Here is a 12,755-nt window from a genome sequence, read left to right on the forward strand (position 1 = left end):
GAGCTTGCAAAGGGGAGAAATTAAAAATGGTTGTTTTGACAGTACAATGCCATTTTCAAAGGGCTCAATTCTCAAAACCCAATGCTCAAATTCCAAACTTTTCCCTCACTGTAATTTTTCTTACTTTTTTCAGTCGTCAAGGTGACGATTACCACAGGAAATCTGTCTGGATCTCCTGGATTGTTCCAATCCACAACATTTACTAATGGGCATTTGCACTAGGTGGAGAATTATCAATTATTAAACGTGTCGCAAACGTGCTTTACACTTTACTATCTAAAAAGTTTTACCTCTCTAATATTGCAGGTATGTAATATGTGGGGCCATACCATCTCCCTCCCCATCTTGGAAACACTCTTACTCCGCTCTTTAATTTAAGCAAATATGATTATATCTTCGGGGATTTCTGCATTATGTGAATATCAATAGTCTAAATGTGTGGGTAGTCATCTAACTGCTAAAGGGTGGCTGACCCAAAAATGCCCATAGTGAACAAATATGCATTTGTAAGTGAAAACTTACAACCATAAAATTTCACCACTACAGATTTTGTGAAACGTGATTGTGAATTTCTTATAGTAAATTACATCAGACAGTAAATTGTGGTGTTCTCTCCCATGTGAAACTAATTGCGTAATAGTGGACTTTAGAGCATTTCATGGAAATTAACAGTTTTGACAGTCACAACAATGATGGGGTGGCCATGACGTAAATAGTAGGGCCAATCATTCAGAAATGTTCACAACACAGGAAGTGGAAATAAGTCACGATCATGGTTCTGACGATGACGCATTGTTGGAGTTTGTCACAAAAGTGACGCAACTCCAGCAATGCACCAGAAAACATAGGTAGGTTCCATGTAAAATGCCCTGCATCAATCCTTATTCCTGGGCTGAGCAGGCGTAGGGTTTTTGATGCAGTGAAGCCGTAGAGTGACGCAGTATTATCTTGTAAATTTCACTGCTCCTGTTCTACATGGCTTTTTGCATGGGAACGCCTACCCTGCATACATTATACCTGGCGCAGGTATAATGTGACGCAGGGCTTTACAACGTGACGAATCTCCCTAGATGCGTCACATTGTAAATTGGCCCCAACTTTTACACCGCAGCGGCGCAAAAGTGATGCAAAAGGCTTGTAAATCTGCCCCCTGATATTTTTCAAGCACACAATTTTAAGAACGACGTAGTTGATTTTTATTCCCATCTATTTACATTTTAGACAATATTGAATTGACAATAGTTTTTAACTATGCTTATAGATGTGTTTGTGTTCCTCATGTAAAAGCCAGTTTCACTTGATACTAAAGTGATGGTGTAAGAAATGATGTCTGCTCTGGTTTTTACACCATTGTTTGCATATTCGCTGGGTGCCCACAACAAGAAGCCAGGTTTCAGTCTTGGAAACTATGGGGAAGATTTACAAGCCCCTTGCGCTGCCAGTGCGTCAGTTATTGCTAAATACTGACAGCGCATTTCTCTGCCACCGTGCATGGCTTTTCCTGTCCTTGTAAATATGGCCCCTTTACACGTAGCACTTTGTGTGAAAGGGGCATTCCATGGGTGTTGCTGTGGGTGTCCCCACGCAACACCCATGGAACCAGACTAATTTCCAGATTTACGAGGAATCGTGAATCTGGAAATGCGTCTGATTGCTACGCCCGTAGCGAGGCGCAATGAGGAGAAATGTACTAATTTCTCCTAGTTTTCTTTCTACTCTTTCTGCAGCCACATTCTGCAGCACACATAGAAAGAGGAAATCACCTCTAATGATTGTTTATGTACAGGAAGGGTTCCCCTCCTTCACATACACAATCATTGAAACAATGACGTTTTTCAACTTCACAGGGCCGGCTTTAGCACTGGTGGCGCCCTGTACGACAATGATTGTTGGTTGCCCCGACCTACTCCCTCACTACCACCCTTTAACAGTGTCCCCTCAAGTCTCCATAAACACTCTCTCTCGGATATTTTTGATTGGTTATATAGTGCCACCTATACCAGTGTAGGGTGTTAGAGCACTTTATATCACACACACATTAAACAGAGACAATAAATCATATGTGTTTAAATCAGTGTATAGGAAATGTTTCATAAGCCAGTAGACTACAAGGTGGGTCACGTCATCCATACTGGTAGACAGTATAGGTTAAGAGAGCTTGGAATAGAGAAGCACAGATCAGAGTTTAAAACATAACACCATGGTTAGGGGTTACATTTAATAATATGGATTTTTTTTTTTACCAAAATGAATCCTTTTTGAAACATTGGAATAATGAAAGACTGAGAAAAAAATCACAATGCTCTAATATATACCTTGCAGTTTGCATGCAGCTCTTTGATGACAGTAATTATTTTACTGTTGGATGTTAGGATTTTAACATCTACACTGCTAGTAACTAAAGGATCTCTTTGTGACAAAAGCACTGACCTATTTAAACCATATGCACTTTGTGATCTGCATGTTACACATTCTTTGCATGAGGGATGTTAACCTTCCGTACACCATAAAAGGAGTTAAAACTTCCACTAGACAAAACTCCTTCTCTCTGCAGGAAGAACATTAATCACCTGAGATATCTTGACATTTTAGTAGTTGTATCAAAATTGCCAGAGGCCAGCTATGCAGCAGCAGGTGCTTTTAAAACCATAAAATACTTCCAAAGACAGCAGAGTCAGCACCCAGCTAATGTAGCACACATAGAAGTTGAAAAACAGCCTTTCTGATTGTTTTTGTGCAGGAAGGGAACCCTTCCTGCACATAAACAATCTTCCCACAAAGCAGGCATCCTTGCACCATGGGGCGAGGGTGCCTGCACCAGCGCATGGCAGCAGTTTGTGCACTAGCACAGGGGGAAGCACAGAGATGCAACATATTGTTGTAAATATATCGCATCCCTGGGCTTTGAAAGTGACTCAGTGCGGCACAGCCAAATGGCTTCCGCTCCACACTGAGTCACTTTCCTGTAAATCTGCCCCCATGTGTTTCATTAAGCCATAGGACTCTCACCAGGTTTGCGAGTAATGAAGGAGTGAAGGCCATTTTGAAATCAAAGAATATAAGTTCGGCATGGTTCCTTGCTGGGGTAATGAAATACATTATTGAAGAGTTCAGAACCTTGTTGGCAGAGTTAATGGAACTTTGGAACTGTTTTGGAATCATTGTTGGAGTGGATTCGGAAGCTAGGTACAGAAAAGCATTATTTGGAATCTGTTAGTATTTGGGGATATGAAGTTTATTAAAAAGATCTGTTTCAAGACATATTTTTCAGGATTATGATCTCACATTTTTACACAACTAGTTATTCAATATTAGGAACAAAAAGGATCATATTTCATCCATAGATGTTGACATATTTCCTTCCGAATACAGAAAAGGAAGATGATTGTTTATTGCCAGGTGAACTTTATCATTCTAACGTGCATGTATTATATAATGTGCAGCTGTTGAAAATGCAGCTTATGAAACCATTGCTGTTGGACTTGGCCATCACTGCAGGGTCACCCCCAGCATTTTTGCCTTCACCCCTCCTGTTTTCTGAACTTCGTTTTGTTGGCATTTGGACTCTGCATATGTTACTACGGCTAACCAGTGATAAAGTGCTAGTGCTGTTATTCCTGAACAATGGTAAAATTGGCCTACTTATAAGTCCCTAGTATATGATACTATATGTACCCAGCGCCTGTAAATTAACTGCTACTCATAGGCCTGCAGCACTCATTGTGCCACCCAGTAAAGCAGCACTTTAAAACATGTCTCAGGCTTGCCATTGCAACCTGTGGTGCCAATTCATCCTGGAAATGAACATCTTTTCTCAGGCCTTAACTTTCCTTTTTAATACATTTAAGTCATCCCAAGGTAGGCCCTAAAATACCCACATGGTAGGGTGCGTTGTATTCAAACAGTAGGACATGTGTTTTTAAGTTTTACATGTCCTGGGGCCATGTTATAGAAAGCCCTGGGGGTACAATGGACATGTGTGCCTGTTTTTGTGGAGCCCCTCCTATAATATAGATAGTTCTGGGGCACATGAAGTGCCAGCGATATCTCAAGAAGGTGTTCCCTCATTTGGCCGGAGGTGTGGCCCTATGCAAATGAGGGAATCTCTTTACATCTGTTCCTTACTAGGGATGCAGGCGCAAAGGCAAAGCAGCTGCCATGAGGTGAACAGAAATTGACTCACTCTGAGTGTGCCCCGCTGATGACAGCCTCCTGGAGGGGTATAAGGGCTTCCTCTGGAACCCCCCAGACATCCCCTGTAGGTGGGCGCAGTCACTCACTGCACCCACCTGCAGGAGGCTCTCCAATCCCTCTTAACCCCTTCCATGCTGGGCCGATTTTCCTCGTGTGCTAAGCTTTTAAAGAATCAATGGCATCATGACGGCCCCCAGCCGTCATCAGCACACGAGCACTGTAATGCATGACGGATGGGGGCCGTCATCAGCATGGAAGGGGTTAAGACTGCAGGCAGGTTGCACTTGAATGCACTGCCCCCAGGGCAGCACAAGTTCACACCTTCCCTTAGGGCCACACATTCTTCATAACAGGGCACACTTTCCCTGTTTGCGCATTGCATACCTATTTAAAGGTGTGCCATGGCACCAACATGGAAAGTGAGCCCTATCTGTATCAAAGCCCATGATAGTGATAAACTCCTACATTTGTTTTTCACTACTGAAAGGTCTACCTCTTACATAGGATAACATTGGCTTACTTTATTACATTTATTAAGTGCACATGTTTGATTGGGATCAGGCAGACATATCATGTTTGGTCTGAAATGAATTGTAATTTAAAATCCTCTTTAATAGTAAAGTTGGATTTAAAATAACAATTCTGAAAATGGCACTTTTAGAACAGTGCAAAAACAACAAGGTGATGGATGAAATACTTGAATTAATCTCAGCCACTGGCAAGCGCTCAAGGCAGCATCCCAATCCATCATTTTTTGTGTTCTCTCTGAACCAGAACACAAGCAAACCAAGGAGCTATTTTGCCTTTGTTATGGGCTCTTCAGCCGGGTATAGCTTGGCTCTAGTAGCACACTGAGCCCGGAAACCATATCTGGGCATATCCGGCAAACTTAGGTCCTCAAATGCAAAAACAAAAAGGTGATTGATAGAATGCTTAAATTGATCCCAGCCCTGGCAATTGCTTGGGGCAGAATCCCAATCCATTGTTTTTCACAAGCCATGCAACCTCATTTTGGACCTTGCCATAATCGAATTAGTCTTGACCCTGTTCCTCATGGGAACATTCCAGTCAGAGTTGCCAGGTAAGGTTCTCCCTGAACTATAGCACAACCAAACCAGGACCAGTTTTGCCCTTGTTATGGGCTCTTCAGCCAGGTATAGCTTGATTCCCGTGGCACAGTGAGCCTGGGACCACGTTGGGGCATACTTGACAAACTTAACGTGTCAAATGCAAAAATAACAAGGTGATGGATGGAATGCTTGAATTAATATCAGCCACTAGCTCAATGGTTCTGGGACACATCCCAATCCATCATTTTTCACACACCTTGCCCTCTCAGTGTGGGCCCAGCCATATGCAAATCAGTGCTCCTCTTGAAGCAGTCTGGCCAAAACTGCCAGGCAAGGTCCTCCCTGAACCGGAAGAAGAGCACACCAGTGTTGATTTCGTCCACGAGGTGGCATGGTGAAAGAAAAATGATGGATTTCTTCCATTACCTTGTTGTTTTTGCACTTTTAGAAAGCTGCTATTTTCTTGTCCTAGCCATTTGATGCATCTAGTCTGTGTCCTGGGTCACATGACTGTGAATACCAGGCGGTTGGCCTTTGTGTATTCCCCCAGACAGTGAGACAAAGGGGGACAGTATAGGCCATCCTGCAAGGATGGGAGGGTGGAGTTATTCCCTGCCACACATACATTTCAAAGTGCTGCCTTCAGCACACTCACAAAGGAAATTGAGGCTTTCCTTGCTGCTTGATCCCAGGACTGCTGGAGTGACTCTAAGGGCTACTTGGCTGGCTACAGGGACACAACAACCTCCAGAGACCTTGAACCCTGTGCTTGACCTCTGCCTGGAGTGAGATTTTTCTTGTGTTGTATTTTCAGACCATTAATGTTAGTGTGCTACATAAATACTTAACACAGTTCCTCTAAGTTAAGCCTGACTGCTTTTGTGCCAAACTACCAGAGGGTGAAGCACAGGTTATTTAGTGACTTTTGTGGTTCACTCTGACAAGGATTGTGTTTGTTGCTTAAGCAGGGGCTTTGCCCCTCAACCAAAAACCCAATTTCTTACAATCACCTTCAAAATATTTTGAATCACAGGCATGCCTATTTAGGACAGCTGACCATAGTGAGAGAACTGTAATAGCTCTGAATACTTTTAAGATACATTTCATAGACATTGTTTCTGTCTTAGCTCCAAGACAATTTAGAGCATCACCAACTATAGACAGTTGGAAATGCAGACATATTCTGGAGTTGTCGACACTTCTCCAGTTGCAGACAGTACCCAGCTGAATGTAAAGTTAGAGTGGTGATATCCAGTGTCTCTGCTTTCTCTTTTATTCCATGTCCCTTCTCCAGGACTTTGGCTAACCATCATATTATTACATGTAGCTTTGTTAATCGATTCAAAAGGATGGATCCAGACTACAAGTATGGTGCATTCTGATTGCTTCTATAGGAATATGATGGGTGATTAAATAATTGTGTGTGTCTTACTTACCAGGCTGGTACCCACTATACTCTGCACCCTACATAAGTCCACACCTGTATTTTTTAATTCAGACAGTGGCTGATGGAGTTCTCTAACAGGAGGAAGCATCCCTGACCAATGCCGAAATGTAATTGGTGGTAACCCTCAGAGCAGGATGTTGGAAACTATTTTTGCACATAAGTTGTTCAAAACATGGTATGTGTTCAATCCTTCACTCTTGCTTCTTTTGGAGTTCCTTCCAAATTAGTATTGAAGACTTTACATTTATTCTGTTGATGATGATACAACCACAAAATTACAGCGAGCAAAGCAAAATACTATCTCTCCTAAGACAGCAGATAGATCGATAGATAGATAGATAGATAGATAGATAGATAGATAGATAGATAGATAGATAGATAGATAGATAGATAGATAGATAGATAGATAGATAGATAGATAGATAGATAGATAGATAGATAGAAAGATAGATAGATAGATATTACCTATTGCCGGTCGCCACTGGGTAGGTATAGTTAATTGTTATAGTAGTTATAGGTAGCTCAGCTGTTCCATAGGAAAATCGTTTTTTGTCTTGCAAATAACTTTGGGCTCGTTTAATGAATCTCCACAAAATTTCGAAAAAGGCACTAGTTTTTGACTAATTTGTGCATATAAAGTTTTGGGGTCATCTGTCAAGCGGTAGCCAAAAAAAAGAGGCTGCCAAAACGCAAAACCCCAATACATTTTCCACAGACTTCTTTAACAAGGGCTACCACAAAAAAGGCTGAATGGAATTGCACCAGATTTGGCTGGAAGCTAGATCTTTTTCTGCAAATTGTGCACTTTGTGATTGGGTGTAAAATGTTCATTAGTTTTTGAGCAATTGAAGTTTAACAAAATATAGATCTGGATGCTTGGGTCTGTGAGAGGAAAGAAAAACTTTCTTGGGGGCACCAATTTTAAAAAGGAGTGTTTTGATTGACCCGGGAGCTTTTTTTCCCTTTGGCTAATGTGCCCCAGAGGGAGTCAAACTGCTGCGGACCGAAATCTCTGATTGGCTGTCAGACACATCAGCAAAAAAAGTGGGCAGCTATTACAGGACTCTGGGACTTAGTCCCCTGTCTTGCAGTAGTAAATTAAGAAAATAAAAGGGGGCAGTGTAGGGATACCCTGTTGCCCCAGGCCCCATGGGCGGGACCATGAGGGACACGAGGGGTGAAAATGAAAAACAGCAGTTTCTGCCTTGGTCCCACGATACTCCAGCAGGATCGGAAAAAAAAACATAATGGTGGCCTGGGCCTCAGTGTTCAACTATAGGCCCTTGGGAGGCCACTCCCAAAGCCATATTAAATATGTGGAGGGGGTGCATGGCCTCCCTTCCTGAGTCATCGGAGGCCCTGGGGAGCCCAACCCCAAATTGAAATTTCTAAAAAATAGTGGAGGAGGCTATGTGTACCCCCCTCCCTGAGCCTCTTAAGGCCTCAGGGACCCTGTGCCCTGGGGGCGATTAGCTTTTTAAATTGGAAGGAAGGCCTCATGACCCTCCTCCTTGAGCCTTCTATGGCCTCGAGGTCCCCATGCCAGGGGCAGTGTCTCTTGCTGTGTCCCAGAGAGCCCACCACTGGGACACACCAGTTTCCCTGTCCACACTAAGGGGTCAATTAGGATGGCGGTGAATCCGCATCCTCTGGGCCGCCGGAAGCCACCGTCGGCCCGGAGGATGCGGATTCACCGCTGCGGACCTCCAAAACACCACCAGCCACATTAGGATGGCGGCGGGATCAGCGGCGGACGGCAAGTCCGTCTGCCGCTGATCCGCGGGATGTTGTCTGCAATTTGGTGGTGGTGTCTGCAAGACACCGCCAGCCAAATTACGAAGGGTGAGGAAACATGCTTTTCCGCTGCGTATTTTCCACCATGGAAAAGCATGTGGACCAATGCTTCTGGGGGCCTGTTGCGGGCCCACAGGGTGTTGTGGGGTCGGGGGTGCATATGGGAGGTACCTATGGTACCCCCTGCATATGCATGCACAAAGCGGCAGGCACCGCGCGGTGCCTGCCGCTTTATGCATGCATATGCAAAGCATGCAATTCTAACCTTGCAGAGGGCGCTGCTTCAAGCAGCACCCGCCGCAAGGTTACAGATACAGGATGTGACCGCCAGGGTGGCGGTCACATCCTAATTTGCACGGAGGGACCGCCACTGCCCCTGCGGACGGTCCCTCCACCTCGGGGTGGCGGACGGACGCAAGTCCGTCTGTTATCCTAATGAAGCCCTAAGTTGGGCACAGAAACATGTTTGCTCGTGCCTGGCTGGAACATTTTTGAATCTTTCACCATGCAGGAGCAAACATAAAGTCTGCTTACCACTGACTTTTGATCTGTTTTTCTGCCCAGGAGCAAAGTCGGGTTCTGCTGAATGCAGGGAGCCTACTGGGGTTGTGGAGGCCGTGGGGCTTCCCCCAGCAGCTCCCAACAAGTGTATGGGGGTGTCCTCTATGGGCATCAGGGCACCCATATTTAGTAAAGTGTGCCCCAGGGGATGGGGCTCCTTGGGATGGAAAAGGCTTGGAGAGGGGGTCCTATCAGCACTTTTTCCCTTTAAAAAAACATAACCCTGTGGATGGGTTCCCAGGACCTTTTTAAGGCTCAGCGATGCCTCCCTTCTCTTTAATAAAAAAATGGCCCTGGGTAATGAGGGCCACACATGGTTTTTGAAAGCCAGACATGGAAAGCCTATGGGAAACCAACATTGTAATCCCCATGGCAGAAAAGCCTTCCTCAAGGGATTAAGTGCCAGTTCTGACTGGCCAATGGGCTCCTTGAGCCCATCAGAAGCCAGCCGGAATGACCGGCCGGTTTCATGTCCAATCCTCATCATTGTAATAAGGCGGTCGAAAGTGAAACCTATGATGTCAGTCGGAAAGCCCTCGAACCCAGGTTTGAGGCTTTTTGGACGAAATCCTAATAGTGCCGATAGTGTGTGATACATTGACGCTACTTCAGTACTGAGCCCATATCATATTTTTTATACTTGAAATATTCTTTAGTTACCCGAAGTAAGTTTTACCATTCTGAAAGGCCCAAACAAAGGAAACTGTCTTTCATTTATACGAATATTGGTACAACATTGCAGTATTTGTTGAAACACATTGATTCATATTTTACTTTTTGTGATTTAAAATACAAAATGTTTTTGGCCTTGTACACACACTGTACAAAGGTATTTTTGGTTTATATCCTTTTTGGGGACATAAGTTCACTATTCTATACAACAAAGCCCAAACATTCATGGGTGTTAAACAGTTCCTGGAAAGAATTAAAAATGGATAAGAGACAAGATCATAAATGATATAGGAGCTAACATGGGTAATTACAAAACATTGACCCTGCTTGCAGGCAGGACGCCCCCACACCCTACACGCCACCTGCTGACCCACTTGCATTTACCGCTTGATTGCGCCCAGTTCTGCCGCTGCCTTCCCCCCCCTTCCCCCCACGCTCCCTACCCGGCCTTCCTGATGCTTCCTCCCTGCGGCCCGCTCCCCCAGCAGACCCATTGGCCTCCCCGCTCCCGCCCCCAGCTTTTCCTCCCTACCAAGCATCCTCTAAAACAGGCCGAGTAACTGTGATCAGGAGCGACCTTTGACCCTGCTTGAAGGCAGGTCGTCCCCACACCGCCACTCGCCACCTGCTGACCCGATTGCATTTACCACTTGATTGCGCCCCGTTTGCCACCGTCTGCCCCCTTGCCCCCCACCGCTCCCTACCCGGCCTTCCTGCCGCTGCCTCCCTGCGGCCCGCCCCCAGCACACCCATTGGCCTCCCTGCTCCTGCCTCCCAGCTTCTCCTCCCTCCCAAGCCTCCTCATATGCAGGCCGAGAAGCGGACATGCAGCAGACGCACGCAGCGGTCCTCAGGCAAACACGCTGTCGAGCTCTGGGATCTGCTCGACACCTCCGCCCCAGACGTGGCCTTCCTGATTCGAGACCTGGTGGAACGACTCCTCCGCGCCCGACATCGCCATAGCCATCCCGAACGGCTAAAAAATCACCCGCAGGGATCGCGCCAACGGAATCGGAGGAGGAATAGCCATCATCCACAAGTCAACCCTCAAAGTCGCAACCCACATAGACGACACCCTCAACACCGCCGAACACCTGCACTTCTGGATACACACCGACCCAAACACCACCCTCAGAGGAACACTCATCTACAGACCACTCAGACCCCAGGCCCAGTTCAGCGACTCCAACGCCGGCCTCGCCAGCACCCATGCACTTGCCTCCATGGACTACATCCTCCTCGGGGACCTGAACTTCCACCTTGAGAACAAAAACGATCCCAACTCCGCCACCCTGATCGCCAACCTCGCCAACCTCGCCCTCAGACAACTCGTCACCACACCCACCCACGCCGCCGGCCACACGCTCGACCCCATCTTCTCCACAGGCTCCCACGTCACCTTCAATCACACCAACAAACTCCACTGGACCGACCACCGCTGCATTCACTTCAGATTCAAGAAATCAACCACGCACCATCGCACCCAACAGCTGCCTCGCCGCTGCTGGAGCAAAGTCACCGAAGACCAGCTACTCACCTCCCTCGCCAAGAACCCACCCACCGACCCCACCAACTCTGATGCCGCAGCCCTCAAACTCATAGAGTGGATCGACAACTGCACCAACACCCTCGCCCCGCTCAAGAAACACTCCAACAGCCACACCAGCAAGAGGGCCACATGGTTCACCAACGAGCTCCAGGCCTCCAAACGCGCATGCCGAAAACTGGAAAAGACGTAGCTCCATGAACGCACACCAGACAACCACGCAGCCCACAAGGACGCTACCCGCAGAAATCACCACCTCATCAGATTAGGGAAGAGATCCTCCTTCAAAGACCCCTTGAATAACAATGCACACAACAGCAAAGAGCTCTTCAGCATCGTAAAGGAACTCTTTAACCCCAGCGCCAACCCCAATGACATCCCGCCCTCAAAAGAACTGTGCGACTCACTGGCCATCTTCTTCCACCGCAAGATCGCCGGTGGAGAGGCCAGCAGAGTCGCGCCCATCTTTGTTTCTGATTTAAGGGTTCCTGCGAGCCCCCAAAGCTGACGTGCTTTTTGGAGACGCACCTGCGCACCTAACAGGCAACGAAGCCCTTGACGGTTCCACGGCGGCTTTCTCTACCACCCCTGAACTTTCTCTACTGATAAGGGATATAAATCCCAAAACCCGGGCCATGTCTCGGGTCTAGAGATGATGGAATTTACAAGAACATACTTGCACTAACCATGGTGATATACTTTGAACTTTTTCCCAGTTCTTTATGCTACTCGCACTACAAATACCAAGATGCAGAGGGGCGATCCGGTGGAGAGGCCAGCAGAGTCGCGGCCATCTTTGTTTCTGACTCCTCAAGACCTGGCGCTTTGAACTGTAGCAGCACCCCCCTCCCTTCAGCAACTTGGGACTCTAACTGGTAAGTAGCGCGCTTTACAAGTACTGTGATTGATTGATTGCTTGATTGATTGACCAAATGGTTTTTGAAGATGTTCCGTACATTCATGAGATAATGATAATAAAGAACCACATTTTGAAAGCCTTGAAGCAGGTGAAATATGAAAACTCGGATAATGTTTTGTGATCAAAGTTCACGATCAGTTCTATTTTCACAAATACAATAAAACTATTGTGTATGTCTTTTCAGCGTCATCAGGACAGGGCAAACGAGAAATGCGCCAGGTAGGTGGGAAAACAGCTGACCACTGTGTTTCAGGTGGTGAGACCACCAACACCATTGCACACAATGACACAGAGGGTGAGCGGACTGGCACGAAGGCTACCAGCTCTAAACCATTCGGAGGCCTTCACAAACAACCAGTCCCTTGAGGTGGTGGACACTGCAGGCACTGTTCTACCTGCATCCTTGTCCTACAAACAAAGACCCATTCTCCACTTTCCCTTTTGCACCCCCCAGTTGGCCAAACCTACCACCCTTAAAGGGCTGGGGCCTCCTTCGCCGCAAGCACCTTACCACCTCCCCCTGTCTCTCTGGCTGCGCTGAGTGAGAAGGCC

The sequence above is a fragment of the Lissotriton vulgaris genome, chromosome 3_1 (genome assembly GCF_964263255.1).
Source record: "Lissotriton vulgaris chromosome 3_1, aLisVul1.2, whole genome shotgun sequence".
Taxonomy (NCBI): Eukaryota; Metazoa; Chordata; class Amphibia; order Caudata; family Salamandridae; genus Lissotriton; species Lissotriton vulgaris.